The sequence below is a fragment of the Panthera onca genome, chromosome A1, assembly GCF_046562875.1.
Source record: "Panthera onca isolate mPanOnc1 chromosome A1, mPanOnc1 haplotype 2, whole genome shotgun sequence".
Taxonomy (NCBI): domain Eukaryota; kingdom Metazoa; phylum Chordata; class Mammalia; order Carnivora; family Felidae; genus Panthera; species Panthera onca.
The window spans coordinates 123,836,471-123,863,697 of record NC_138339.1 but is presented as its reverse complement, the minus strand read 5'-3'; the positions used below and the strand labels follow the sequence as shown (position 1 = coordinate 123,863,697).

Genomic DNA, 27,227 nt, shown 5'->3' with positions numbered 1-27,227 from the left:
GTGGCTAGGAATATGGGTCCCAAGATTCAGACAGCTTCGAGTTTGAAGTCTGGCTTCTCTATGAATACACTACAGGTGGCAACGGTGGAAGTTGAGTGTCAGATGAGTCCTATGGTATTTTCCCCAAATCAGGCATTCTTGCTAGGCCTACCAGAGCCTCCTGTACCAAATCCTTGTAGCACTTGGCCAGTCGAGGTGGGATTATTTCTTGCAGGAAAGTTCAACCCAACAGAGTATGTGCTCCTCAAAGTCAAGAACTCAGTTTTTTCTCTGTATCCCTAGAGCCAGGCCACATGCTGGACATAAAAGAAGGACAATGTCCAGACTTTCCTTTTCTTCCAGAAAATGGAAGGTACTTATTTTCTTCCTCAAGGACACTATTCATTGAGACTTTGATATGCTTAACACCTACTGTGTGCTACATACCCTAACTATGTTATCTTCTTTTATCCTCATAATGGTCCTTGAGTTAGGGACTGAGAGCATATGCATTATCTCTCCCCTCGACTATGGAAAGAGGCTCCTTCTGGAAGAACACTGAGTTCTTCTTCGTTTGATACCCAACTTCTATCCTTCCCATCTGCGGTATATGCATACAGCAGCCAGAGTGATCCTTTTAAAATCATGTCACTGTTCTGCTCAGAACCCTTCAATAGCTTCCCATTTCATCAGCATAAAATCCAAATCCTAACTATGCCCTACAAAACCTTACATTACCTCCTTAATCCCCAGTGCACAAGCTTAATGACCTCACGCCCTACCATTCTTCCCCTTGCTGCCTGACATATTCTTAAACATTGCTGTGTACACTCTTGCCTCAGGCCCTCCTGGCTGTCCCCTGTGCCTACAAAGCTTTACCCTGATCTCTCCATGGTTTGGACCCCTGCTTATTTCAAGTTTTGTTCAAATGTCACTGTATAAGGGAGGTCTTCCATGACTCCCCTGTGGTGATTTTAAAATATGTCCACAAAACCTCTGAGACTCCTCCCTTCAAGAGACAGAACTTCATCCCCCCCCCATCCCCTTGAGTATTGGCTTGATTTAGTGTCTACTTTCTAAATAATAGAATACGGTAAAAGTAACGGCATGTGACTTGTAAGACAAGGTCATAAAAGGCATTGGGATTACCCTAGTCTGGCAATGAAAAACCATCAGGCAAACTCAAATGTGGGGACATTCTACATAATACCCGATCAGTACTCTTCAAAATTGTCAAGATTATGAAAAACAGTGCTTGCTTTGGCAGCACATATACTAAAATTGGAACGATTCAGAGAAGATTAGCACGGCCCCTGCACAAGGATGACACGCAAATTCATGAGGTGTTCCATGTTTTTGCCATCAGAGAAATGCAAATCAAAACTACAATGAGATATCACCTCACCCCTGTCAAAACGGCTAAAATCAACAATACAAGAAACAACCAGTGTTGGCAAGGATGTGGAAAAAAAGGAACACTCCTGCACTGTTAATGAGAATGCAAACAGGGCAGCCACTGTGGAAAACAGTGTGGAAGTTCCTCAGAAAGTTAAAAATAGATCTACCCTACAATCTGGCAACCTCATGACTTGGTATTTATTTACCCAAAGAAAACAAAAACACTAATTCAAAGGGATACATGCACTCCTAGGTTTATAGCAGTATTATTTACAATAGCCAAATTATGGAAGCAGCCTAACTGCCCATCGATTGATGAATGGATAAAGAAGATGTGGTGCGTATATATGCAATGGAATATTATTCAGCCACAAAAAAGAATGAAATCTTGCCATTTGCAACATTGTGGAGGGAGGTAAAGAGTATTATGCTAAGCAAAAAAGTCAGAGAAAGACAAATACTGTATGATTTCACTTATATGTGGAACTTAAGAAACAAAACAAATGAGAAAAGGGGAGAAAAGACAGACAAACCAAGAGACAAACTCTTAACTATAGAGAGCAAACTGATGGTTACTAGGGGGGAGGTGGATGGGGGAAATGGGTGAAATAAATGATGGGGATTAGGTGTGCACTTGTGATGAGCACCAGGTCATGTATGGAAGTGTTGAGCCATTATACTGCACACCTGATACTAATATTACACTGTATGTTAACCAACTGGAATTAAAATAAAAACTTGAAAGAAAAGACGATGAGGGGCACTTGGGTGGCTCAGTCGGTTAAGCGTCCAACTTCAGGTCAGGTCATGATCTCACAGTTCATGAGTCTGAGCCCCGCATTGGGCTCTGAGCTGACAGCTCCAAGCCTGGAGCCTGCTTCGGATTCCGTGTCTCCCTCTCTCTTTCTGTCCCTCCCCTGCTCGTGCTCTGTCTTTCTTTCTCTCTCTCAAAAATAAATAAACATTAAAAAAATTTTTTTAAAAAGAAAAGATGATGAAAAAGAAAGAGTAGGAAACTCTTATTGTTGATCAAAGAAGACTAAAGAAACATACTGACTGAACACAACATAATCTCCTGGACTGGGTACTGGAACACAAAAGACATTAATGGAAAAACAGGTAGAATCTGAATAAAGTATGTAGTTTAGTTAATAGTAGTGTACCAACATTAATCTCTTGATTTTGAGAAATGTAGCATGGTTATATAAGATATTAACATTAGAAGAAGCTGGGCGAAGTATGTACGGGAACTCTCTGTACTATCTTTGTAGCTTGTCTGTAAATCTAAAGTTATTCCTAAATATTAAGTTTTTTTTAAAAAGACATTGTGTCTTCCCCTTGTTTTCCGTCTTAGGAACGCACATGCTGCCATGTCACCAGGATACTCAAACAGCCCCAGGAGGAGGGTGAGCACCTGAAGTGTCCAGTGAAGAGCCATTGGAGTGAACCATCCTGGAACAGAGTCCTCCAGCCCCCTATTGAGGTTTCAGGTAACTGCAGTCCCATCTGACATTTTGACCGCAGCATCAAGAAAGTCCCTGAGCTAGAATGACCCATCTAGGCCACTTCTGAATTCTTGACCCTCAGAAACTGTGAGACAATAATTTATTGCTGTTTTAGGCTTCTGAGCTTTAGAGTAATTTGTTACACAACAATAGGTAACTAATACATCTAGATAGGGGCGCCTGGGTGTCTCAGTCGGTTGAGTGTCCGACTTTGGCTTAGGTCATGATCTCATGGTTCATGGGTTCAAGCTTCACACCGAGCTCTGTGTTGACAGCTCACAGCCTGGAGCTTGATTCAGATTCTGTGTCTTCTCTCTCTCGGCCCCTCCCCAGCTCGTTCTCTCTCTCTCTCTCTCTCAAAAACAAATAAGTAAATCTTAAAAAATTAAAAAAAAAATACATCCTGATAGTATACATTTAGATAGGTAACTATCTAAAATAGCCTCCTTCTAGTCACACTCAACCCTCCTTTCCAACCTCAATTTGCTTTATAGCACTTACTTAGCAGGTGACACCACATTACATGTTTATTTAACTTTTGTCTCTACCCTAGAATGTGAGCTGCATGCAAGGGGAAACTTTGTTTAGTTTATATCCCCTGCACCTAGAACTGTGCCTGACACATAGTAAATGTTCGATAAGGAATACTTGCAGTTATTATTTTTGGATAACTAGGGGTTAGGTAAAAATCCTTCTCGATCCTCACCCAGAAAAGACAAAAGCAAAAACAAAAACAAATCCAGCCCCTGTGGGTGGGGCTGGAGGATGGGGGCCAAAGTGGTTGAGGTTGAGGCAAAGTAGAACTAGGAAATGTGAGCAGAGACAAGTCTGAAACTCTAAGATCTGACTGAGTTCTTCATCTATTGAGAGACCTTAGACAAGCCTCTTCTTCCCTCTGGGGCTCTGTTTCTCCAAACATAAAATTCGAAAGACTGGGATGACCTGAAAGATCACTAAGATATCTTTTAGCTCTAATAGTCAAAGATTCTATGGACTGTCCCAGGGTGGGTTGGGAGGAGGTACAGGAGCTCAGTTCTGGAGATGGAGAAATGGAGAAGGATGAGCTCCTTCCTGGAGCTCACCTCCTGGAAACCTTTTCCCATGTGATAATCTATTCCTTTGCCAAGGCCCAGCTCCCTACCTCTGCAAAGCCCACAGGCTGCCAATAATCCATTAGCACAAGTCTTCATAACACGTTCCCCACACTGTATTATAACTTGACCTTTGTATCCGGGGGTGTCAGCTCCTAACAGGAGTAAGTAAGCCCGTGGGCAACACACGGCTTGCAATTCCTGCCTTGGGAACTTAGATCCTAAAGGAAGGAAGGAAAGAGATAACAGGGGAGGAGGCAGAAGAGCAGGGATATGCAGGTCTGAAACCCCTTAAACCTCTGCCTTTTCTCTCCTCTCCTCCAGTCTTGGCCTCACCACCAAGAGAAGCATGCACATCAGCCTGCCCACCCCTTTGCCTCACCTAAGTACTAGGTCAAATGCCATTTATTTGAACCGTATTAACTTTCCCCTGCTCTTCCCTCCCTTAGCCCCCCACCCTTTCCCCATAATAAACATACCCTGAGTCCCTTCTTACATCTGTTCCAGGTATCTGACAGCTTCCTGATATTTAGTATGAAGACAGGTTTGAGGGGCATTTTTTCTCCCTAACAGCTCATGGAAAGGCTTCGAGAACTTGATATGTTCTGAGAATCATAGGTGGTGGGATTATGTTTAGGCTGTAAAGTGAGGTTGGGAACAGTGGGATGAGGCAGGACAGGTAGGCAGGAATAAGCCTTGGTAGAGGATTTTGTCCCATAGGCCATGGAATTCTGAGGAATTCTGCATAGACTGGAACTCACTGCTCTTCCATTCAGCCCTCCTTACTTACATCCCTTCCTATCTCTCTCTGCCCCCAACCCCTGTCGCATTTGTCTCATACCAAAATGTTAATAACACCCGAGATTTACCGAGAACTCTCACTGTGTAAGTTTCCTGTTCACATTACCTCATATCCATCGTTCAGTACTGAGGAAGTAGGCATTATCATCCCCACTTCACAAGTAAGGAAAATGACCCCAGTAAGTGGTTTGCCCTATTGCAAACTAAGGAAGAAGCAGAGCCCAACTGCTCAACCATTACACTGATTGGTCCCTGCTCTCTACCTTTTTTCTAATCTCTTCTTTGGGGGAGATGTCTGTAAGAAGGTCTTTGAGGCCTGGAGGCAGAACTGGGAAGCGCGAGTACAGGAACCAGACAATGCTGGAAGTGGGATCTCTGGGTTCTGATGGGACCTATCTCACCCATCCTTGCTCACCTCTCTGCTTGGCAGGAAGTGTCTCCCATTGTCCCCATTTCCTGACTTGACCCACTTGCTTACTCCAGTTCCCACATCCTTTTTCACCTCCTGACATACAGTTTGCCCTTGTCTTTCAGTTTCTAGGTGACACATTTGTTCTGAAAATGCCTAGAGGGACTAGGACCCTCTGGAACCTCTGCAGATAATTCAGATGTCTGGAGAGTATGGCTTTACCTACCCTGTCTTCCCCCAACTCTAACAAAATGGGTGTGGACTGACCCTGGGTTTCCCAGGCTCTTCAGCAAAGGTTAGCTCCTCTCTACCTCATCTCCCACTACCTACGCCTGTGCCCTGTCACAGGCTACATATATATAACCCCATGCACTTCCCCAAATATGGCAAATTCTTGAAATCTTTGCATGTGTATTTTCTCTCTTTGGAATGCCAGCATCTTCTCTACTCCAAGTTTTTCTTCAGGAAAACTCCTAATTATCCTCAAGCTTTGCTCAAACATGATCTCCAGCCCCACTGATTTCATCATCACTCAGGCCATCATTTCCTGCCTGGACTGCTCCCTCACTAGTCTCTAGGATGTCTCCCTGGCCCTACACCATCCAGTGCCCACACTGCACCCACAGTAACCTTTATAAAATGCAAACATGATCTTATCACTTCCCTTCTTAAAATTTTCAAATGGTTTCCCATGCGCTGAAGGTAAAGTCATAACTCAACCTGGTTTGGCTGCTTCTTGCACCCCACTCCCACCCACTTCTCTTGCTTCACATCCTCCAGCCCTACCCACCACCCTACTGGTAATCCAGCCAGATTTCCTGACACTTTTACTCAGGTCCTTGAAACTTGCCTGTTCTCTCTTGACTACATAATGTTCCCTTGGCTGGAACTCCCTTTTCCTCCTTTTCCCCCAGCTGATTTCTACTCACCCTTCAGGCAGATCTTGGCCTGGACTCACTTCACCACAGAGCCTTCCAGAACCCCCCTGATGAATCAAGCTGCCTCTGCTTTCTTGCCCTCACTGCCCATTATTTCCCCTACGACAGCATTTATCTGGTCCTTTACTACATATTTGTTTGCTCATGTGTTTCCCATACTCAACTGGGCCCGACCTTATTCCCAGTTACAACCCAGAGTCTAGTGCCGGTGGACTTTCCAGAACAATTGTTGAATTGGTGAGTGAACAAAGCCTTCCCTGTCTTCACAGTGCAGACTCAGGTACCCACTGCAGTTTCTGCTACCACCACATCGTACATACTATTCTGGATTATGGGTGATTGTTTCTCTGGGTGTTCCTCTCTCTTTATGGATGGGGATGGCACCTTGAATGTACTCCAAGGCCTAAAACAGAGGTCAGCACTCACCTTCCATCGTCTTCCTCTATTTTTTATTCTTATTTTTAACAAGTTTTTATTGAGTAACTACTACATACTAGATACTTTGGATACAGCAGTGAACAAGGTAGCCAACACCCTGCCCTTAGGCTCACATTCTAGTGGCATATATGGGTGCCTAGTGAACAGGGGGTTCAGTGGATCTCAGTCCTACTGGGAAGCCCCTGAGGGCTTTTGTGTCTGCAACTGCAAAGCAAGGAGCACAGCCTCAGGGGAAAGAGAATATATTTTCTTGGTGACATCTGGACCTCCCTTTGTTTAGGTCTCCACGAGACTAGCCATCAAGCAGCAGCAGGAAGTGGGGGGGAGAGAGGAAGATGGAAGATGGTCTTGCAGCCCAGTGCCTACAACCACTTCATCCAGGCAACTGGCTTTTTTCTCTACCCTGGAACAGAGAAATAAAGAGATCCACAGAAGGAAAGACATAAATGGATAGAAATGACAGAGGAAAAGTAAGGAGAGAAAAAGTCAAACAGAGACATGAGGAGGAAGAGGAGTCAAACACGTGGACAGGGAAGGAGATGAAGGCAGAGATAAAAAAGCCTGCAGGATTGAGCCCTGCCTGTCTCATTTGGGTCACTGGGGGGAATAAAGAGGATTCAATTTTGAGCTCTTGGGATTCCCTGAATGATCCCTCAAGTTATCTCTGGCCCCATCTGGCCTAGGAGGCTTCTGCCAGGGACCTACCAGCCCTCAAACCAGAATATACTCCATGCGACCCTCAGGAGTAGGGACAGGCAGTGATGGAAAAATACAGTTGCTTTGGGAACAGCAGTCCCTTATTTTCATCTTTTTCAGTAAAGATCATAGAAAAGACCCTGTGTTCACCATCTGTTTCCTAACTGGGGGCTCCAGGCTTTGCTCCCTGAGATGCAGGCCTGACAATATCTCAATCTGCAGGCACAGCACAGAAACTCCTCTGAGCTGAGAGCTGGGGAAGCAGCCCCCACCCCCAGGAGCCCCCAGATGCCAAGCACGAGCCTGAGTTGCTAATAGTGCCCTGCTTTTGCCAGCAGCTTCAGCTGCTCGCTCCTGAGGCTGTGATGCCATCTGCTGCTCAATTTAGGAAACTGGATGACTCTGTCTGCACAACCAAGGGAGAGCAGGGCACACCTAGGTCTCAGAAGAGCCATGTCTTTGTCTCTGGACGGACCCAGTAACAGGCCTCAGTGACAGAGCAATGCTCTGTTCACTGTCACCATTCTCCTTAGACAAGGCAGGATGCCTCTCTTTCACAGGAAGGTACCTAAGGCTTCTGGAGAGACAAGGAGGTTGGCTCTGCCCTTCATCAAAGTCCAGTGTTGTCTCAAGGTTAAATTGCCCAGAGGGGTCTCAGCCTGCCTTTGAAGTTCTATAGCTTTCCTCAAAACATTTTGTTTTCTTTGCAGGTTTAAGTAAGATTATTCCAAGTTATATTAATTGGGTGAATGAAATAATGAGGCCAGGCCTAGAGGAAGTGGGGCTTTGAAGAAATGAGCTTGCTCATGCAGAATCGAAATAAGGCCTTCAGACTCTCAACGGGTTTCTGAAGTTCCTGCCGTGTGGTACCTTTTCAGGCCTCAACCAGATAGGGTTGTGAGCTCCAGTGTTATAGGGGCCACCTATAATGCCTGGCACCTATTTTTGATATTTCTTGAAGTAATGGTTAGCTTGAGATTTCCCGCAAATCAGTTGAGGTAGCCAACCTCGGAGGTGATCCCCAATGATCTCCATGTCCTGAGAATCACCCACTTATAATCCCCCTTCCACAAAGTACAAGCATTAATCTATGACCAACAGAATAGGACAGAAGTAATGGTGAGTAATTTCCAAGATTAGATTAAAAAAGACACTGTGGCTCCCTTCTCTGCGGCTGTTCCTCTCTCCCTCTCCCTCTCTCTGCCTCTTTCCCTCATCACTTGTTCTGAAGGAAGCCAGTTGCCTTGTTGCTAACAGCCCTATGGAGAGGTTCATGCAGTAAAGAACTAAGGCCTTCTGTCAACAGCCACATGATTGAGATTGGAAGCAGATCCTCTTAGGAAGCCTTCAGATGACTGCAGCCCTGGCAAACGGCCTGACTGCAAACTCATGAGCAACCCTGAGTCAGTTCAGCTGAGTTATTCCTATTTCCTTACCCTCAGAAACTCAGATAAATGTTCAAAGTTTGGGGTAATTTGTTATGCAGCAACACAATAAATCTGTCATATGGTATTATTATTATTATTATATCATGGCGTATCATCTGCATTATATCACTCCATTTCCTTATAACATCTAATATGTGGACCCCACCCCCTCAACCTCTTTAACCTCATCCTTTACTTACCCCACCCTCTCCCCAGCTCAGCCTCACCCAAGGCTCACTCCTGCTTCACTCAAGCCCTTTGAATTTGCTTTTCTGTCTGCTGGAGCCCCCTCCCAGCTACCCCTAAATCTCTGCACGATTGCTCCCTTATCTTGTTGAGGTCTTGTATTCACATGTAGCCTTTTATTTTTTTTTTTCTTTTAATAAATGTTTATCTATTTGTTTTGAGAAAGAGAGAGAGTGTGGGGGTGGGGGGCAAAGAGGGAGACAGAGATTCCCAAGCAGGCTCCACACTGTCAGCACAGAACCCCATGCAGGTTTCAATCCCACGAATCTTGAGATCGGGACCTGAGCCAAATCAAGAGACAGACACTTAACCGATTGAGCCGCCCAAGTCCCCCCACATATAGCCTTTTCAAAGTAGCTTTCCTTGACCCTCTGCACACCTGAACTACAGCTCCCATGTGTGCCTATTCTTTTCCCTAATTTATTTTTATCCTTAGCCCTTATGATTATATAACATATATAATAAAATATATTTTACATATTTATCTTCTCATTTCTATCTCTCCCCTTGAATATATGCTCCATGAAGGCAATAATTTGTGTTTTTGTCTATTTTGGTCACTGCTCTAGCCCCAACACTTGGACTAGTGATTAGTGATACACATAACAGATGTGTACATATTCAGTTGAATAGGGACAAAATGTTACAATTCATCAATTGTAGTATGTATATCCTCTAGATGCCTCATATCACATGTCATGTTATGATGTCACATATATATTACCTTAAATGCAGTGTAAGGCAGTGCAGAGAGAATAGAGCCACATATAAGGAGACCTAGCTTTGTTGCTTGCTGGCTAGCTACATTACTATGAGCGAGGCTTGTAACCTCTCTGAGCTCAGTTTTACTCATTTGTAAAGTGAAGTTATTATAACCTCCCTGTCCTACCTATAATGTAGATATAGAAATCAAATAATGAATGTTACAGTATTTTTTAAAAATCTAACACATAATATAGTTTCTGAAATGTTTTCTAAAGGCCATGTCATGTGTCTCAGGATATGCTCTTGGGGATGGGGGGAGATAAAAAGGTCAAAGAGGTTTGGGAAATTTGGTTCCAATATTCTTTTTTTTTTAATGTTTATTTATTTTTGAAAGGGGGGAGCACAAGCAGGGGAGGGGCAGAGAGAGAAAGAGAGAGAGAGAATCTGAAGCAGGCTTCAGGCTCTGAGCTGTCAGCACAGAGCCTGATGCAAGGCCCAAACTCACCAACCCGTGAGATCATGACCTGAGCTGAAGTCAAACGCCTCACCAACTGAGCCACCCAAGCGCCCCATTGGGTTCCAATACTCTAATGACTCTTCTTGAACATTCACAACCATTAGCATATGAAAGGGTCTGAAAATCCTGCATGTAAGGTCTTTCCCAATGCACCTGACTATACTTGGTCTTGAGCTTTGTAATACATAATATACCACCTTTGTCATCAGGATAACATTGCTCCTTTAGAGCAAGAAGGAATTCTAAAGTTCCTAAAACAAATCCCAGTGAGGTGGGCAATGAGATCCAACAGGTGAAATGGAGACTGGGAGGAGGGAGGAGAAGAAGAAAAAGGCAAAGGAGGGAAGAGAGAGAGGGGAGGGAAATCAAGAACAAGGAAAGGGGAAGGAAGAGGAAAAAAAATAGTGAAGGAAAAAAAGGACAACTAAACTCATCCCCTTTGAAACGAAAAGAGTTCTGCAGAACAAAGGCAACCTGAAATTTCCCAGGAGTGGATGGCAGGAAGGGATCGGAGGGAGCCATCTACGAATTCTGATGCTGCCCACGGAACCCAGTTTATTCCTTTGAGTGTTGCTTCTGCCAATTTCCACAGGTGGAGCTCGGGCTTCCTTTTTGGCTCCAAGGAACCTCTGAAGCGATTTCTTCTTTATCAGAGAGGAGGAACCAGGTAAACCAAAACAGCAGCTTCTCGATTTAGTGTACTCACTAAGTGCCTGAAATGGCAGCTGCCATTTTTCCTTTCCTCACAAGCAATAAGCTTTCTTGGCAGCATCCATCTCCCCAGAGCACGCCTGACTTGCAAAAGGAAGAGGAACTGCAATTCCTCCCGCAAAGATTCCCTAGGCTGAGTGGGAGAGGAAGAGGCGGGCAGGTTTATTCTTGACCTCCAAGTAGGCCTGCCCTAGCCTAGTCCAGACACTAATAGAAAAGGAGATTCTGCAGCTCCCTCTGGCATCCACTCACACTTTCAGCCCTCATGGCTAGGAAGTCCTTTGTTATATCTCATTTCAGTCTTTTCCCTGTAACTTCATTTTTTACTGCTTTTCCCTTACCCCAGAAGAAGGGAGTGATTTGACTGTCATAAGTTGCATGTATAGAACAACTTACAGTATAACCAGTATAGTTATAACCCATATCTTTGGGCATATGATTGGTGAATACTATTCAAGGAACTTCATTTCCCACCAACTCAGAAACCGGGCTCTTTTTTTTTTTTTTTTCTTAATGTTTATTTCTTTATTTTGACAGAGAGAGAGATAGAGTGAGCAGGGGAGGGGCAGAGAGAGAGGGAGACAGAGAATCCTATGCAGGCTCTGCGTGATGTGAGGCTCAAACTCACAAACCGTGAGATCATGACCTGAACCGAAATCAAGAGTCAGACATTTATAACTGAATGAGCCACCAGGTGCCCCTCTTTTTTTTTTTTTTTTTTATTGTGTGATTCATAGTGGGCTAGGGAGTCATGAGAAAGGAAGTGACATAGGTTGAGCACCTGCCTGGTCCCTTATTTATGACATCTCATTTCATCTTCACAACAACCTAAAATGTAGAGACTCTAATTCCCATTTTATAGGTGAAGGTACTGAAGTCCAGAGGTCACTTAAAGTCAAACAGCTGACAGGTAGGTGGTGGAGCCAGAATCTCTCGACATCTCACTCCCAAATCCATGTTCTCTCTACCCAAGGGGCTTGACTAGATCACACAGAAACCTGGGTCTTTGGTTTCTTTGCATTCCTTGTGAATATTAGGTTTATCCCCTAGCCCTACAAACATGCAGGGTACACTTAACATCAGAAAAGTGCAGGGGCACCTGGGTGGCTCAGTCAGTTAAGCATCCTACTTAGGCTCAGGTCATGATATCATGGTCCCTGGAGACCCGCTTAGGGCTCTGTGCTGACAGCTCAGAGCCTGGAGCCTGCTTCTAATTCTGTCTCTCCCTCTCTCTCTCTCTGCCCCTCCCCCACTTGCAGTCTGCCTCTCTCTCTCTAAAAATAAACATTAAAAAAAATTTTTTTAAAAAGCACAAGTAACTCTCAAGTCTTTGCTGTGACCAAATCTGTAGTCACTCTACCTGATGTCCACCTGCTTCACCAGATCGTAATCTCCATAATGGTAAGGATCATGTCTATCTTATTCATCATACTATCCCTCCCTAGTGCCTACCACACGGCCTGCTACTTGGTAGATACTCAATATGTGTTGACTGAATGAATGATGACAGAAAGAGAAGACTCCATAAAACAAGGTAAGAGAATGTGAGACAAACATTTAAAAGGCCAACATTCAATTTAAAGAAGGAGAAAAGAGGTAGCTAGGAAGAGGGTGAGAGACAGCAAGATAAGAAAACTCAGCACAAACAAGCAAGATAAAAATAGCCTCTTGCCACTGTCCTTTTAAAATTACTTTCTATATTTGAGCCTAAGTGACAAGTGAAATCTCCTCTGTAATTTCCCATGTGTTCAGCTTAATGAATTTCTGGCAAATGGTTTCAGCATCGGAGGGCCAATTTGGACATCATGGGGGTGGAGTTGGTGAGAAAATGAAGGGTATGGAAATAGACTAATTGAGTCTAGAAACCAAATAAAGAGGTGATTGGAGGCATGTGAGGAGGGAGTCAAGTCTTGGAACTTGCTCAACATCAAGAAGGACTAAGAATTGGTCTTGCTCTAGCTGATGTCATTGTGATGTTTCCCTACATGCTACAGAAGGAGTCCAGAATCCCAAGATGGCCTTGAAACGATTCTTTGTGTCACACTGCCTATCTTCTAAAGAGCTTTATTTGTTTATATAGAGAGCATTATATTAATGATTTAATTTTAGCCATTGGAGGGAATAAAGAAACTGTCTTTTTCATGTCCATAAATATTGTACACAGTAGGCATACCATAAATGTTCAACCAAATCATTATGAGGGAGTGAAGTTAGGAAGTAGGACAGGAATGCATAGTCTACTCCTCTGAATCTGTTCAGGCTGCCCACCCGGATGCATTAACTTTCTCTGTATACTAAGGAAGGAGCTCTGAGGGGCCACAGGACCCAGAATAAAAAGTTTTTTCTAGTCCTTAAAATTGTAAATGACCATGCAGACCACAATTTTAATCAGAATACGTGTCTTTCAGCTCCCCAAGTATGCTTTTTCATTGTTGTTTTAATAGCTTTATTGGTATATAAGTCATATATCATACAAGTCACCCATTTCAAGTATAGAATTAATGGTTTCTTATTACACTCACAGATAAGTGTAACCATCACAATTTGAGAATATTTCACCACCTCAAAAAGAAACCTATAATCTTTAGCTATCACCACCCTCCTCTTTTTTTTAATGTTTATTTGTTTGAGAGAGAGAGAGAGAGAGAACACACGCGCGCACATGAGTGCGCACATTAGCAGGGGAGGAGCAGAGGGAGGGGTAGAGAGAATCCCAAGCAGGCTCTGCATTCTGAGTTCCACCTCACAAACCATGAGATCATGACCTGAGCTGAAATCAAGAGTCAGATGCTCAACCTATTGAGCCACCAGGTACCCCAACCCTCCTCCCCTTTATTTATTTTCTGTCTCTACAGATTTTCCTGTTCTGGAGTTTCATATGAATGGAATCAAACAATATGTAGTTCCACTTCTTTAACTTAATGTAACATTTTCAAGGTTCACTCATGTTGTAGCATGAATTAGTACTTCATTCCTTTTTTTGACCAAATAATATTCCGCTATATAGATATTCCACATTTTGCTTATCCATTTGTCAGTTAGACATTTGAGTTGTGTTTTAGCCCCTATGAATAATGCTGCTACAAAAATTTGTTTTTGTATGGACACACAGTTTCATTTTCTTGGGTATATACCTCTAAGAGTAGAATTGGTGAATCATAAACTAACTCTATGTTCAATCATTTGAGGAACTGCCAGACAGTTTTTCAAAGCAGCTGCACCATTTTACATTCCCACCAGCAGCGTATGATGATTCCAATTTCTCTATATCCTTGCCAATCCAACTATGCTTTTGAGAAATAACAAGGACAACTGCAGGGATCCACTCTGATCTAGATAGCTATTACAGAGAAACAGCAAGAGGAGTAGAGTCCAGGGATGGAAGAGGGATCCCTCTTCTCCTGTAAGCTCTTAGGATCATCCAGAGGGAATACTGCCATCTGTAGTACTCTCTGTGACTCCCCGGGCTAGGTTAGCTGTCTTCTGACATCTGCCAAAGGATACCTATACCACTGTCTCTTTTCCCCACTAGATTGTAAGCTTTGGGCAGGCAGTGATCTCTAGTGCTCTGACTTTATCTGCAGCACCTGAACAGGAACTGGCAAATGGCAGATGTTCAGTAAGTGCTGATTGGCTGACTGACTGAGTAAACGATTAAACATTTCTTTACCTGTGATTCTTGTCCAGGGAGGAGAGGAATGGATCAACCTCAGGGGCAAAAGCCTTCAAGAAGGGAAGCAAGGAAAGAATAGATGGAGGAGAAAGGTAAAGTCACACAAGAAATTTAGAGACCTAGTGTCCCTTAGGGCCAACCTTCTGATTATTATGAGGTCAAACTCGGAGCTAATGGACCTACCCTAATCCTTTTTTGCCTTTCATCTGGCTGCATTTTTTTTCTAGAAATTTTCCTTTTTCTTTTTTGTTATTATTTCTAACAATTTTGTCTTTGCAAGGATAAGAAAGTGGAAAGGTAGTTGCTATTACAGGTAAAAGACCACATAAATCAACTCACCAAAACAAATTCAGAATTTTAAAGAATGGAGGTTAACAAGGTTGACTATGAAGGATTTTTTTTAACTAAGAAATGCAGACACCATAATCTAGGTTTTCCTCCTTATCACACTGAAAGCCCTATATCTAACAGAGGTGACTGTATTTTCAGTGACATAACAACATGACCCACCACTCAGCCTTATCCATGATGGCTGGCCTTCTTTCCACACAAATCCTGCCTCTTACCTGACTAATCTGTGTCCAGTAGTCACCAGGTCATTGGGTCCCTCTCTCTCCTTAGGTCCTGTATCTGTATAGCCTGAATCACTTCCTATCTCTTCTCTGAAAGCACAGACGCATGCATATATTCACACAAACCTCATCTTTCCTTTTCATGAATCCTCAGGGTAGGTGTCCTTCTCCATGTGTTTGGAAGAAAAGAAAGCAAAATATATGAGATGCCAATGCAATTTCTCCTTTAGCAGAGCTTCACAGGACAATTACCCACCCAATCTGCAGGGTTTTATAGCTCTCATAACCATCGTTTATGAATACATTGTGACAGCCGGATGCGGGCACTGATTAAGGCAGCAGTCTTCAGCCACATTCCTATTTAACAAAGCAGAGCTCCTGCCTACCAGCTCAACAGTGTTCATGTGCCTTTTTTTAAATTATTGTATTTATGTAAGTCTTTTTCCAACCAGAGCCTATGTCCAACTCCATCAAACTCGAGGATTTGAGCTTGCCACTTCTCCAGTCTCTCTCTGGCCTTAGAGTCTAGTGTCTCTAGCTGCAATCAATTTAGCACTCACTCTAGCCTTTCTCAGCAGAGGTCTGTGAGGACTGGGGTGCATAGGAAGCACATTTTTTTCCCCATTATGATCGCTGGGAGAAGATAAGAAAACATGTTGGCAGATGCCAGGGGCAGTGGCTGATTCCTAGAGGTTTGCCTGGCAAAGGTGTCAGGTGCAGTAGATGAGCAGGCCTGGTAGGATGCCGTGGGGGCAAATAAAGGGAGGGACTCCAGCTTTCCCCACCGTTCGGCAGGACATAATAGTATTGACTCCAGCTAATAAGGAGAGGAAGTTTTAGTGTTCAAAAGAAATGCTGGTAACCGGCAATCTGTCCACCTTGAAAATGTGGCTTCTTGGGCTGATTGTGCCACGGTGCCAAGTAACTCCGGCAGAGGAAGCGAGTATTCTTTAAATACTGCAAGTCAGCGAAGGATTCTATTTCAGGGCACCAGAGATGCTGTCCCACAGGGTTAGGCTGTAGGAGTGCCAGGCATAATCTACCCGAAAATCTCCTGAAAAGAACCGAAAAACAAGGCGACCTGATGGGCAAGCCATCAGCCGAGGGACGACCCTACTAGAGAAAGCCGGAAAAAAGATCTGCGTGGGAGATGAAAAAAGCTTACGCTGCACTTGCAGAAACCGAAAGGTGCCACACTTGTACGGTGAACCGGCACTCGGTGTGGGCAGGCAGGAAGCACGGCCTCCCCGGGACACTCCAGGTTTTGTCTTTAGCACGTCCAAACCCAGCGCCCCCTTCCATACATAAATAACAAACGGGATGGTAGTCAAATACAGTCCTCGTTAGGATTCCTACACTTTCTACGCTGGGGCTCTAGCTTCTGTCAAGAGTATGCTCACCTCGGCCACCGCTCCAGCATTTTTCTAACTCGGCCTTTCCTGGGCGGGGCTTCCGGGCCCCGCCCACTGAGGACCTGCTTAGCGTCAGCCCCGAGGCGGGGCTCCCCTCGGGTTGGTGCTGTCCTTTCCCCTGCGGCCTCTGCTCTGGCGGCAGTACGAGGGCCGAGCTCCAGACACGTGCGGGTAAGTAAAGGCCAAGTGGGCAGAAGCCTTGGACGTTTACTAGTTTGGGGCGAGAGGCAGCTGTGGGGAGGCTTCTTCCGAGGCACAGGACGAAATTGGGGTTCGTTCCATCATAACCCCGTGTTTGGAGGGCATCTTGAAGAGTCGCTGGGAGATGGTAGCCCTAGAGTCGCCCCTGTTTTCTGCCAGCCCTCTTGTCCCTGGAGAGTCTCCTACAGCTGGTCTCCGAGATACTCGCTTCCCTGGCGCCAGAGCCCGGAGCTTGGGAAGATTTGTGATGAGCACGTGTCCGGGTGGAGCTCGGTCAAGTCCTGCAACCCAGTCCCCTAAAAGGGGCAGGCTGTGTTTAGATTAGTTTTTAGACCGGGACAATGAGCCTATTTTACCTTTTCTCCCAATTGTTTGGGGGTGGTTAAAAGTGAAATTAAAGGATGGCTGGAAAAACATAAGGTCTTAGATACCCTACTCTTATTATGTAAATAAGGTAAATTATAATTGTGAATGGGTAGGAATGTTTACTAACATTCTTGCAAACACTTGAGTTACTGCTTTCAACAACAGTTGAGGTGGTTGGTAGGAATGGCAGCATGTCTTCGTTTCTTTTCATACCCATTATTGCATCTTGTTATTTTTCTGGAGTACCGCTTTTATTGTGCTTCAAAAGGTCTCCTAACCACGTTTTCTCCAATCTAGTTTTAACTAGCCTTTCTGATTTGCACTGCCCATTGCTCTACCAAGGTAACATTTCCCCTTTTACTCACCCTATTTATCATATCCTTGTCTGGAATGTAGCTTTTTATAACAGCAAGTATTTATTGACCACACACTCTAAAACATATTATATAGGCTTAATTTACAGTCTTCTTAAGCCTAACAACCATCTTTTGTACAGAGTACCATTGATAACATTCCTATTTGACAGATGAGGAGACTGAGAGGTATAGAGAGGTTAAGTTACTTGTTCACTGTTTTGTTTTTTTAAATTTTTTAATGTTTATTTTTGAGAGAGAGGGAGACACAGAATCTGAAGCAGGGTCCAGGCTCTGAGCTGTCAGCACAGACGCGTGCCGGGGCTTAAACTCACAGTTGTGAGATCATGACCTGAGGAGAAGTCAGATGCTTAACCAACTGAGCCACCCATGCACCCCACTTGTCTGTTCACTGTTACATAGTTGTTAGGTGATAGCTTATACTTGTTGACTAGACCATTAATATGCTCCTGTTGAGGGGTTCCTGGCTGGCTCGGTTGTTAGAGCATACAGTTCTTGATCTCAGGGTTGTAAATTTGAGCCCCCCCGCCCCCCATTAGGTTCAGATTATATAAAACTTAAATCTTTTCTAGGGTCACCTGGGTGGCTCAGTCAGCTAAGAATCTGACTCTTGGTTTCTGCTCAGGTCATGATCTCACGGTTCATGAGTTCGGCCCTGCACTGGGCTCCGGGCAGACAGTGTGGAGCCTGCTTGGGATTATTTTTGCCCCTCCCCAATTTGTGGTGTCTCTCTCAAAATAAAGAAATAAAACTTAAAAAAATCTTTTAAAAAAATGCTCCTGTTGAACTGCTGTGGTACATAGGTAAAAAACATGTGAAAATAAAGCTAACCAAGGAAAAGCTTTTTGTTTTATTGTCTATTTCTCTGGCTCTGAAATAAGTTATGGGGTTTTGAGGGTAGAGGTCTTGAACTTTACACAAGTGTTCACTACTGTTGGCTGCCTAACCCGGAGTACTTGGATTGCAGAGGGGCCAGCCATGGGCTTTGGATAGATGCAGCCCCAGGTGAGTGCAATTTCATTAGCCTGCCTTTGGCCCCAGCTGTAGGCAGCTGCCTAGGTTGCTGTGTACCTAGGCAAGTGTTACGCTGCTGGGAGAATAGCAGCCATGATAGCTGGTTGGCATTCTGGGCCTGGTTCATTCCAACTCTGTTGTTAACTATACCAGGATGCCAGCATAATTGTTCATTCATTAAGGTGAAATCTGTAAGGGCATGACTTTGCAGGGAGAAACCTAAAAATCCAAGTCTTTCTGAGTGGTTCTGGTTCAACAGGTTTGTCTAGTTGAACTTGCTGGAAACAGAACAAAGGTAATCAAGCCATGAAGGGATGTAGAAGTACAGGGGGGGGCAACTTTTTATTTTTTGAGTGTCTACCAAGTGCTCTGAATCAGGCTTATACAGGGAAAAAGTGCATGGGATTTTTGCAATTTTCACAGAAATCAAAGTGCATGTCCCCCACTCCACCATACAAAGCTAGTCTCTCTGTAGGGAGTTCTATAGCTGCAGTGATCTATAGGGATGCTTTATTAGGGAAATGTTATGTGAATTTGCTTTAAAATTCTAGGCATTCTTCTCTAGCTCTTTAATAAAATATAAAAATACCAATTGATTGAGAGGCTCTACATAGTAGGCCTAGCTATAACCGTACTAATTTCTGCTTTAGGGTGACAGTATATTTGTGTTGGTTTCCCACAGAGTTGTTGCCCCTTCGGGGCAGTAAAATAACGAGTCCCTTTTGTAGTGATTTTGTTTTGGATTGCTAATTCTCTGAGAAGAGATGCTTCTCAGTTCTAGGCAAACACATAGCACTCATGGTGGTGCTGGAGACTGTCCAATAGGGCTGACTTAGTTGCTACTTCTGTGAAAAGTGACATCCTAGTTTCCATAGGAAGAACTCCTGAGGATGTTGGGAGGTGGGGGAGTTATTTATAAAAACTAGTTTTGTTCCAACAATTGGCTTTCCCTAAAAAGAGTTCTCTTAGTTAAATGTTGAGTTCCTTGTGTGAATACCTCAGATGTTCATTGTGAACAGCCTTTTACATATGGGGTTTTAAGAATACTAGTGATACCTAGAGGGTTTGGGGGAATGGTTAGCTTTAATGGTAATTATAGGCAAGAAAAAGACAATAGGAAATAAAATAATTCTGGAAGTATTGAAAATAGGGTAAATCGTAAATGGCAGGCAGCAATGCTTCCATTTCTACAGAAAAGAGGTTTTAGGAGCTGCTGTTTTAGTCAACATGTTTAGTGTTGAACAGTGAAATCTTTTTCTTTTTAGGATGACTTGAAAGTAGGGCATCCTTGGCCTTCCAGAAGAGAGTAAATTCACGGCACGTGGACGGTCTGTATGGCGTTCTCAGGTAAATGTCCCTATTAATTCCAACACTGACTACTGCCTATGTGGCAGGCCTATTTGCTAGTTGGTATCCATTAGGAAACAACTGGGAGGCAAAATCACCTGTATTTGCCCCTGACAAATTCGGCCTCTTAGCAGTGAAAGGCTAAGTGGGATTTTGGTGGTTCTAGTCTGAAGGTGTATAGGATCTTTGAGATGATCTGTATCATTCCATCTGAGGAATGTACAAGCAGATTATAAAGCCCAGGATAGGAAGGATGGTGTATCTTGCCTGTTCGCAGCTAGATCCCAATCATGGCACCTGGCACATAGCAGGAACTCCTTGAATGTTGGACAAAATGACTAAAAGCATGGGAAAGGGGTTCCTGTTTCCTATTTGTCTAAAGGGCTTGGCAACAAGGTCTGCTATCAGTGCTTCCAGGCTTCTGTTTTGCAGTCAACATTGAATTCATTGGGATACCTGTATCCATAACTTCTACTTGGGGTGCCTGGGTATCTGAAACAAAGAAAGCTGTTTCAGGAATCATCCAGCGGTTGTCAGCTATCCAGGCCAGCATGATGCCTTGGATGGTGTTACACTGTTGGAAGAGCAAACGCTGACCTTCTTGAGGTCTGGCTTCAAGCACTGTTTTGGTGTTGTGGCTGATACTCTTGGGCAGTGTTTTGCACCTCTGAGAGTGGAGTAACTCCTCCTGTGGAGTTGGTCCTAGTCTGGGTGCAAACAATTTTTTTTTCTTTGAGGAAAGGACCCTGTCTTAAGGATACTTTATCATTCCTTTCCTCTTTGAATCCTAGATGCCTTTATCTGAATGAGAAATCTGCCTCCATCAGAATCTCAGATGTCTGACAGCCCTGTGTGACACCAGGATAGGTAATATATACAGTCCTTTGTCATGTAGGTTCTAATTAACTTTCAGCCTCAGATGGGTGGTGTGAAATAATAGAAAATATATATATTGGCCTCTGCTCCCATTCTTGGCACAGAGCTGCTAAAACTTGTGAAATTCCCTAAGTGGTAAGAACACTAGGAGCATCTTTTGTTCTAATATTTGGTTTTTCATGTTGATCCCTGACTGAGCTCTTAAATCTAAGAATTTCCTGGGTGATCTAAATGTCTTGTTCTAATGAGGTGGTAACTAGAAAGACCAAGCACTGATTAGAAACTTGGAATTTTCAACCCCACTTCCATTCTTCAGAAAGGGGAAAGGGGCTGGAAATGGAAATAATTGATTATTCCCACATGATGAAGCCTCCATAAAAATCCCAGTAGTATTGGGTTTAGAGAACTTTCATGTTGGTGAACACATGGAGGGGAGGTGCTGGGAGAGTAGCACATCCAGAGAGGTTATGGAAGCTCAGCAACCCTTTCCACATAGCCTTGCCCTATACATGTCCCATCTGGATGTTTATATCCTTTCCCATATCCTTTAAAAAAATTTTTTTTAATATATTTTTAAATATTTATTTATTTTAGAGAAAGAGAGTGAAAAGAACAGCTTTAAATCCAAATGACAGCCCTGCCTTAGTTTAAAGCTAAGTTCTCTTATCTGCTTATTATGGATCTTTGATAAAAAATACAATTGCTGAGAAGTCTGTTTTGCTTGCTGTTCGCTACGAGCATTGTGAAACCTTTCCTGAATGTAACCCGCTAGGTAATAGAATAAGTTGTGAAACTTCCTAAATGTAGTCTGATATGTAATAGAATAAGTGATTGTACATAAACTAACCGGCATTTCTCGCTTCTGTAAACCTGCTTGCTTAACACATTCCTCCCCTACCCCCCTTCCCCCTTCCCCCTTTTCCTCCCGCCACAAGTAACGGACAAAGCCTTCCCGCCAAAGGACAGACAAAGGACGCCCAATCAGAGAACAACAAATGTCCTTACTTTAAAACCAACTAATCAGGCCCCTCATAATTTGAAACCTCCCCCGTACTATTTGTCTCTGTCTATAAAAACGCTGTACCAACCCTGATCGGGGCCTCTTAGCGACACGGGCAACGAGTGCGCGGAGGTCCAGGTTCGAACCTGCAATAAACGACCCTTGCCGCTTGGCTTTGACTTACGACTCTGGTGGTCTTTTGTGGGAGGTTTCAGAACTTCGGGCATAACAAGAGTGCAAGCAGGGGAAGGACAGATGATCCAAAGTGGGCTCTGCACGGACAGCAGAGAGCTCAGCGCGGGGCTTGAACTCATGAACTGCGAGATCATGACCTGAGCTGAAGTCAGACGCTTAACCGACTGAGCCACTCCAGCGCCCCTACCATATCCTTTTAAAATAAATTGGTAAATTGTAAGGAAACGGTTTTCCTGAGTTCTGAGAGCTTTTGCAAATTTATCAAACCTGAGGAGGGATTTGGGGAATCTGTGATTTATATTGGTCAGAAGTACAGGTAACAACCTGGACTTACGGTTGGCATCTGAAGTGAGGGAGGAACAGTCTTGTTGGACTGGGCTCTTAACCTGAGGGATCTGATGATACTCGAGGTATATGGAGAGTCAGAATTGGGCTAAAATGTACGACACCCAGCTGGTGACACAAATTTGCTTGGTGTGGGAGAAAATCCACACACATCTGGTGTCAAAAATGTTGAGAGAGTGGTAGTAGTGTGAGAGTAAAGGAAAAATACAAAGTGAGGTTTTCTTGGGGCACCTGGCTGGGTCACTAGGTAGGGCATGTAACTCTTGATCTCAGGGTCATGAGTTTAAGCCCCATGTTGGGTATAGAGCTTAATTTACACAGAGAAAAATCTTCTAAAAAGTGAGGTTTTCTTTACAGGTGGAAAAATTTACAAGTTCTAAAAAATTACAGGAAATATGAGAACATTAGAGAAGAATACTAAATCAAAAGTCCAAGGCTTAAACTAAGCTCTTATTTTCTAGAGCTCTGCAGTACAATACATGAGGCTATTTCAACTGACAAAAATTGAATCTGTTTTTCCATCTCAGTATTTAGTGAATGCCGTATCGGACAGCTCAGAGAACATTTCTACCTGTGTGGAAAGTTTTATTATACACTGCTGTTCTAGGGCAGGGGTTGGTAAACTTGTAAAAGGCCAAATAATATTTTAGACTTGTGTACCATGTAGTCTCTCTTATAACTACTCTCAATTCTGCAGTTGCAGTATGAAAGCAGCCATAGTCATAGAAAGTGTCAACAAATGAGCATTACTGTGCCCCAGTAAAACTTTATATTTTTTAGATTTTATTTATTTTGAGAGCAAACAAGCAGGGGAAGGGCAGAGAGATGGGGAGAGAGAATTCCAAGCAAGCTCTGCGCTGTCAGCCCCAGAGCTTTAAGTGGGGCTCAATCTCAGGAGCCATGAGATCATGACCCTGAGCTGAAATCAAGAGTTGGATGCTTAACTGAGCCACCCAGGTGCCCCCAATAAAACTTTATTAATAGACAATGAAATTGGAATTTTGTAAAATTTTCGGTGTTACAACAAAAAATTTTCCACCAATCATTCTAAGCTTGAGAGCCTTTCGAAAACAGATTGGCAGGCCAAAACTGGCCTGTGAACTGGAGTTTGCCAACCCCTGGTCTAGAAAATGAAATTCAGGCCTTGGGAATTGATAGCTCATTAGTAACAGGCTGAAGCTAGTACCAACATGTCTCTGAGAAATTCCCTGTTACCAATACCTTTGCCTTATAGCAAGCCTTTATCATATGGTATTAAATACCTTTTATTATTTTTAAATGTTTATTTTGAGAAAGACAGCAAGAGCACAAGCATGAGTGGAGGAGGGGCAGAGAGAGGGAGAGAGAATCCCAAGCAGACTCCTCCTTGTCAGCATGCAGCCTGACCAGAGGCTCCATCCCATGAACAATGAGATCATGACCTGAGCCAAAATCAGCAATCAGGCACTTTAGAGGAGTAAAATGACTTTAGTAAATTATCCAAATAGAATGGTTCTCATTTTTTGTATTTGGAATTCGTTGTGTATACTTTTTACATGGCTTACTTTTGTCATAGCAGTTCTCTTCATTTTTAATGTACACCTAAAGGAAAGGTCCTAAGAAAGAACACCAGTCTTCAGTTTGCAGCAGAGCCTGATCACAGTTTCAGCCCTCGGTAGTGAAACAAATGGTCCCGAAGAAAAGAGGAAAACTTTATGTCATGAAGTCAGAGTTTAAAATCTGGGATCACTGGGTTCTTAGGTAGCTCAGTCGATTGAACTTCTGACTCTTGATTTAGGCTCAGGTTATGATCCCAGGATTGTGAGATCAAGCCCGGTGTTGGGATCCACACTGAGTGTGGATCCTGCTTAAGATTTTCTCTTTTTTGGGGCACCTGGGTGTCTCAGTTAAGTGTCTGACTCTTGATTTGGGCTCAGGTCATGATCTCACAGTTCATGGGATCAAGCCCTGCTTGGGATTATCTCCCTCTCAAATAAACTTTAAAAAAAATTCCCCCCCCCCCCCTCAAAAATACAAAAAAAAAAAAATCAGGGCACCTGGGTGGCTCAGTCGGTTAAGCATCTGACTTTGGCTCAGGTCATGATCTCATGCTTCATGGTTCTAGCCCTGCATCTCACTCTGTGCTGACAGCCTGGAGCCTCTTTGGATTCTGTGTCTCCTCTCTCCACTCCTCTCTTGCTCAAGCTCTGTCTCTCTAAAAAATAAAATAAAGATTTAAAAAAAAATTTTTAAATACAAAAAAATTAAAATATAGAACATTAAGTAAATAGATAAATAGGTTAATTAATTTTAAAAATCTGGGATCACAAGCTCCTGTGAGCATACAGATTGCCTTCCTGACCACTGTAAGTCTACCCAGGTGCAGAGAGGGGGCCCCTTTGTTGCTACTTGAAGGATAAATCATTGAAGTCAGTGACTGTATTCAATACCCCAGGAGGTTTCAGTGGCTTAATCATGCCCATTAAAGTAATATAATGGGATTTCCTAGTTGATGAGTGAAGTTAATTAGTCACCTACTACTCCCTGTTGAGTTGATTTTTTTTTTTTAATTTCCTGGTAAGGAAAGAAAAGATGAAGTAAAACATTTCAAAGGACCTTTTTAACCCTGAGCTGCCACCTCTTGTCATAGGAAGCAGTTAGTAGACACAGTGTCCCTCTTCATTGCTCTGCTTCAGTTTCAAGCCTCAGACCTGTACCATATCAAGAGGAAAAACTAAAGCAGGATGGGTAGGGGGCTGAAAGTATTGAGTGCCATTCCTGGTGCCTATCAATAATTTACTTCCTTTCCTTCAGGGTTGAAATTGCTGTCAACAGACTTTTGAATTAAAATTTTGGATCACCTCTCAAAATTTTAATCAGGAAAATAAAACCCTGGAGAAATAAATTCTGCAGGCCCCAAAGGAACATAAAAATGTGGATCAGTGCCTAGGAATTCACACAAAAGAAAACAATTGGGGAAGAGCAACTAATTAAGTACTTAAAAGAATGACAATGACTTCTTGAATCTTGTTGCTTAATTAGGGTTTTATGAACAGCTCCAGTTAATGGACCTGTCAATATTCTCTTGGAAAACAATTTCACTGAATTAACAAATCAACGGTAATACTTAGAATGTCTGCTTAGCAATTCTCTTTACTGCTATTTAGAAGGCCTGTTACTTTGGCCCTCCTGTACTCCAATAAAGGGCCTTTAGAATATGAGAACATTCTGTACTCCTTGTTAAGGGTGACTTTACTACTACCTCAAAAAAGGCTGATAAAATGGACCTTAAAATAGATTATAGAATAGTTGTAGATTTACAGGAAAGTTGTAAACATAGTACAAAGAATTCCCATGTACTCCACAACCCAGTTTCCTTTCATAAGAACATTTTACATTAGTATAGACATTTGTTACAATTAATGGGCTAATATGAATATGTTATTAACTAAAGTCCATACTTGCAGATTTCCTTAGGTTTTACTTAAATGTCTTTTGTCTGTTCTAGAATCCCATTGAGGATATTACATTTAGTTCTTATATCTCCTTAGGCTCATTTTATTTTTATTTTTAATATTTTAATGTTTATTTTTGAGAGAGAGCATGAGCAGGGAAGGGAATGCTCTAGTTCTCAGATGATTTGATTACCCTATGAGCTCACAGCAAAGGATGGGAATTTTTATCAGCTGCCTGTACTAGGGAGTAGCCAAGCCCAGACAGGCCCTAGAATCATAATGGGTTGGAGTGTGGAGATGCCCTCAAGGCATAAAACCTCTGAGTTATAATCTGGAAAACTTAAGTCCTACCTTCTATTACCTCTACACTCCTGGCACTGTGTCCTTTTCTACACTAGGGTTCCATTTCTTGCCTCTGTATAATAGGACCTAATCATGATCTATTCCTCCAAGGAATCTTTATATTTAGTTTCTCAGATCCCTAACTTCTTTCTTCTGTAATCTCCAGGGCTGAGTTAGAGGAAGAGAATGACATATGCTAATCACACATCTTGTCAGAAGACTATTTAACCCACCCTTTTTATGAGTTTAGAGCCTTTATTAACTGAACTCCTAGACACTGGGGATAACCGATGAACAAGACATAGTCCCTGCTTACCTTAACATGGCCTATCAGGCCATACACAGTCTAGCCCTTACCCCTCTTATCTTCATCTTTACCACCCTCAGATTCCCTTCAGGCCACACTGATTTCTTTCAGTCCTTGATAAGCCTTTTGCTACTAGGTCTCTGCGCTTGGTATTTCCCCTTCTGGTTCCATCTTTTTTTCCACTTTGTCTCCTTTGAGATCTCAGCTCATATCACGTCAGTAGAGAAGCCACCTTCCCTGGGTATCTGAGTAACCATTACATGTGTCATTGCACCTGGCCTACCACAGAGCTAGACAGTCAGATGCCATGTGTCCTTGGAAAGGTATTATTCACACCAGCTTCTGTGGGTTTACATAATTCCCATAGAGCCAAGCAGCCTCAATTGTACTGACAACTAAGGACCTTCAGCTAGCTGATAAATACTACCTTTGCGTCAAAATGTATCTAAAATATAGTAATGCTATAGGCCTATCTATCCTGCTTTTCAATAATTTGCCAGTAATTGAGAGTATGGACAGCATTGGTTTTATTCTTTAATAGTTTGAAACAAAAATACCATGAAAACAAAGATGTCCAATTTCCAAAGCATTTTCTAGTGGACTCTGAAGATGTAACCTACTGCACAACTATTTAAAACTAAATTAAATTTCAGGGGCACCTGGGTGGCTCAGTCGGTTGAGCATCCTACCTCGGCTCAGGTCATGATCTCACGGTCTGTGAGTTTGAGCCCCGCGTCAGGCTCTGTGCTGACAGCTCGGAGCCTGGAGCCTGCTTCAGATTTTGTCTCCCTCTCTCTGACCCTCCCCCGTTCATGCTCTGTCTCAAAAATAAAATATTAAAAAAAATTTTTAACTAAATTAAATTTCAAAAAGTATTGAATGAAAATAATGGATTTGCAGAGGATTTG

At 43.0% G+C, this 27,227-nt stretch overlaps 1 protein-coding gene, 1 long non-coding RNA gene and 2 other non-coding genes across 7 annotated transcripts in view; 3 read left to right on the top strand and 1 right to left on the bottom strand.

The window, feature by feature from the left end:
- Positions 1–27,227, bottom strand: part of SIL1 (SIL1 nucleotide exchange factor) — a 287,743-nt gene that overhangs the window by 254,620 nt on the left and 5,896 nt on the right. The window lies entirely within an intron of this gene.
- On the top strand, positions 1,231–1,337 carry LOC132682492 (U6 spliceosomal RNA). Its single transcript, XR_009611681.1, has one exon. It is a non-coding gene; the product is annotated as a U6 spliceosomal RNA (small nuclear RNA).
- The window catches only part of LOC132682444 (uncharacterized), a 154,210-nt gene continuing 143,543 nt past the window's right edge, over positions 16,561–27,227 (top strand). The window contains exons 1-4 of one of the 4 annotated variants that reach the window (XR_013557084.2): positions 16,561–16,689; positions 19,739–19,820; positions 20,612–20,687; positions 21,632–22,107. This is a non-coding gene — a long non-coding RNA (uncharacterized LOC132682444). The other 3 variants (XR_009611662.3, XR_009611664.2, XR_009611663.2) reach the window with 3 other exon arrangements.
- Positions 20,343–20,542, top strand: LOC132682593 (small nucleolar RNA SNORA74). The gene has a single exon (XR_009611765.1). It is a non-coding gene; the product is annotated as a small nucleolar RNA SNORA74 (small nucleolar RNA).